At 42.2% G+C, this 4,003-nt stretch overlaps 1 protein-coding gene across 1 annotated transcript in view; it reads left to right on the forward strand.

Moving 5' to 3' along the window:
• Positions 1 to 4,003, forward strand: part of CLNK (cytokine dependent hematopoietic cell linker) — a 1,199,791-nt gene that overhangs the window by 967,608 nt on the left and 228,180 nt on the right. The window lies entirely within an intron of this gene.

Raw genomic sequence — 4,003 nt, forward strand, 5'->3', positions numbered from 1 at the left:
GCACCGGAGGTATTACATTTCTGTTAGGCAACCCGAGCATGTGTCAGACCTGGTTTCATGAAACCAGGATTGGAGGAATATATCTCTTGAAAAGAAAAATGTAAGTTGGGCTAAAGGTTTACTTTTCCAGGACAAAATGGCAGTTTAAAACTGCACACACAGGCTGCTTTGGCAGGCCCAAGGCATGTTTAATGGCTACTTACTTGGTGGCACAATCAGTGCTGCAGGTCCCACTAGTAGCATTTAATTTACAGGCCCTGCGTACTGGAAGAACCACTTTACTAGGGACATGGAGGTAAATGTAATGTGCCAATTACGTATAAGCCAGTTCTACCATGTTTTAAGGAGAGAGTACAAGCACAAGAACGTTATCACTCGTTAACAGTGGTAAAGTGTGCAGAGTCCAAACGACAGCAAAACGGGAGGGTTAAAGGCAAAAATGTTAGAGAAGAACAATGCCATGGATGCCAGGTCTAACACAGAATCTTCCACTGACATTCCATGTTTTCATGTGTATGTAGTGTGTCTATATGTGCTGTGTATGTCTAGCATTGCGTGTTTTGGGAGTCTGAATAAAGGAGACAGTGGGATCCATTTTGCATTCTCCTTATTTAGCATGGCACAAAATAGAGGGTATGGGCAGCTTCTCCACACAGTGTATTTTAACTGCATACTGTGGCTGAAGGTTAGAGCCCTGGATGCTAAACTGAGCAGCATGGAGACATGTTTACATTTAGAAATTTCATGAAGTGCTTGATAGCAAAGAACTACTGATTAGTCCTTCCGAGCAGTGCTATTTGGTTGATCATAGGGGTGATGGTTGACAGTTTGTAGTCAGGCCCTGACCTTAAGACTGTCTCTGATTGTTGCTTCGGGATGGATGATGAAAGCCAGGTGCAGAAATCTCAAACTTCTCTGTGCAAGTGTTGTTTATCCTTCTGCTACCTCTAGCGAGAAACATTACTTTGAACAAAGGCCGTGTCTGGAGAGCAGCCTAAAATGACATCTGGTAACAAACCAACCAAAACAGGTTCTAAAGCCTCAGACAATGGATCCACACACAATATTTGTAAAATAGCATATAAAAGTGGGATCCAAAGCACCCCACTTGTTTCCAGTTCCAGTTTCTTTATGGCCAAGGAAGGGAATGCTCTGCAGAGCACTCAAATAGCTACTGAATAGAACTGGTGTTTGACAGGCAGTCGGTCTCCCAAAGACTAGGAGACATCTCCTGAAGTCAGCACTTTCTGCTGAAGAAATGAAGGGTCTGCCTAAAGAGCCTACATGTCTGCCTGCATTCTGAAAAAAGAGAGGTGAGTGCCTGGCTCTGCAGGAGAAGAGACTATCCAGCAAGAGAAGCCCCATGTGTTCCCTGCATTAGGAGCCCCAGAAAAAGCTCATGACCTCAGTTAAAGATCCTGGAATATCTCATGCTGTAAAGGGGACAACACGTATCTCTGTGCAGTTCGAGAGAGAGATCTATCAAGATTATACAAGAGAGTGTCTAACCCTATAGCTTGATAGTTGGCAGTGAGCTCCGGAGACTCCTGCTGTTACTGCCAACAAGGTGAACGAAAAAAATCCTGAGTGAAGTTAGAGAATCTTGAACGGTCTCTTCAGTACCTTGACTAAGGAATTAAAAGTATTAAGTTGAAAGTATTAAGTTGTACTATTGCACGTGTGCAAGGGAAATTTGGGGACGCTGAATGGATTAAAACTCTTAATTCCCAAGACATTATTAGTCTTCAGGAGACGTGGGAATCAAAATGGGAGTTACACCTAGATGGTTACGCCTCCTTTAGCATCAAGGCAATTCCATTAACGATTGGACGAGCTTGAGAGTGCCTCGTTAGTTTTATTAGATTGGACCTGGAATGTAAGCTGAAAGAGATCCTCTCTAATTCCCCTTTTTTTCTTGGTGCCCTTTTGTCCCTTGAAATACATTTTAGCATTCTGTGGATTAACGTTTATCATGCTATTCATGGGGGAGATTCCATAGATGTTTTGGGGATACCTGGCAAGTTGTTAAATGCCTTCACTATTTCTCGCCCCTCCCAACATTCAGTGTTATTGATGACTGGGGATTTTAACCCCCATCCATTTAGAGACTGCCATTTGTATGACCCTATGGAACTCGGGGGGGTTAATGTTGAACAGGTTCACATTAAACATACTCCTCAAGACGATCTCTTTAACAGCCTGGCTTTAGAACATAACCTGGTCAACTTGTTTAGTAGAAGAACCTTAGGGAAAACGTATAGTGTACCAACTTTTAAAGGCCTAGGGGAAGCTCCATCATTGATTACATTTTTGTTTCAGCTGGATTTATCCATATCTTGAGTAGTTTTTCAAAAGAATGGAAAGTACCATAATCCCCTTTTTGCTGCCTTTCTATGGGAAAAGAAGCAGTTAAATACACTCTCCTATTATAAGGCCCTAAACACCACCAACGATAAGGGACTTAGATTGAAATGGGATAAGGACATCCAAGAGGCCTTTAATGCTGAAATGGTATCAATCTTATGATGAAGCCCATGATGACAGTATTATTAAGGCATTTGATATGATTTGTAGATACATCAAATCAGCCCTTACCATTCTGGGGGTGGCTGGCCACCTTGTGCCCTACAAGAAGTACTGTCCAAGTGTCTGAAAGGACCTTCTAGTGGTGCTAAAAAAATACTCAGAGATTTTTTAGAAGTTAAAAGGCATAGGGCTCTTATAGAATGTTAGTATGGATATTGATGGGATTATTGATATAAATGAACTATCGCCCTTATTAATAGAATCACCCACCTCGACGTCCACATCTACCTCAACACGCAAGTATGCACTAAGGCAGGCCCTGCGACCAGGATTACTGACTGATGGATCACAGGTGTGGAGTGCATATCTGGTAGGCAAACACATGGGCAGGAAACTATTGATCATTCCCACAGATAGGAGCAGCAACATCACAATGGTCAGGAGAGATTGTCTGCAATAATGCACACATGGCCCAAGGGGGTACCCGTGCTTCTAACACATAGCCAATCAGGGTCTAGCACATGTAGTGATCATGCGCACCTCATGCTGGACTTCTGGACACAGTCACCACTGTGTCCACGCACGGTCGAGACCCACTTGTAGTAACAATTTGACCATTCATTTAGGACTGTATGGTAGCAACCAACATTCCTCATCATATACAGGGCGTTGTAACTTGTATTACTTGTTGTAACATTGTATATAAGATGCAAGCTTACCCAATGTAAATCGAGGCAGTCTTTAGCAGGGTTGGACTAGGAACTGAAAGCAGCCCAGGCAAATTTTGCCAGACCAGCCCTCGTCAGGCGTGTAGCGAGCGAGCGCAGCGAGCGAGCCCGTCCACTACTAGTGGGGTTTGGTGGGTTCTCCCCTTCAAAAAAAGTTTGGAAAAAGACAGGCCAACATGGTGAATTTACAGCACATTTTTCATTGCATATTCAACTGTATCAACTTTCAAAGCACAGTAAATAGTAGATGATGACCTTAAAAAGCACCAGGTTACACACCCAGTCATATGTACCAATAGACATCCTTAACAGAGAGCACCAAAAACAGACACAAGTAGTGAATCCGAGAGAATAAATTAAAAGTGAGACCAGCCCCCATATGGTGTGTAGCGAGAAAGCTCAGTGTGCTACCACTACTAGGGGGAGTTCGGGGGGTTCTTCCCCCCCAAGAAAAGTTGGGAGACGTAAAGGCCAAAACAAAGCATTTTTCAACACATTTTCATTACATATTAGAAAAGTATTAACTTTTAAAGCATAGTAAATTATTACCTTATGGAGCACAGGGATACCCAGTCATAAATCACAGACAATCCTACAAAGAAGACTAAAAAATGAAACGTCGAGCACGAAACATGAATTTAAAAATGTTTTATTCTTAATATAAAATATTATAAAGACATATAAAAATGCGCTTAACTTCAAACAATTGTGCAAAGGTTCAGAGGAAAAAATGTACAAGACAATGTGCA

The sequence above is a fragment of the Lissotriton vulgaris genome, chromosome 3_2, assembly GCF_964263255.1.
Source record: "Lissotriton vulgaris chromosome 3_2, aLisVul1.2, whole genome shotgun sequence".
In the NCBI taxonomy this organism is placed as follows: Eukaryota; Metazoa; Chordata; class Amphibia; order Caudata; family Salamandridae; genus Lissotriton; species Lissotriton vulgaris.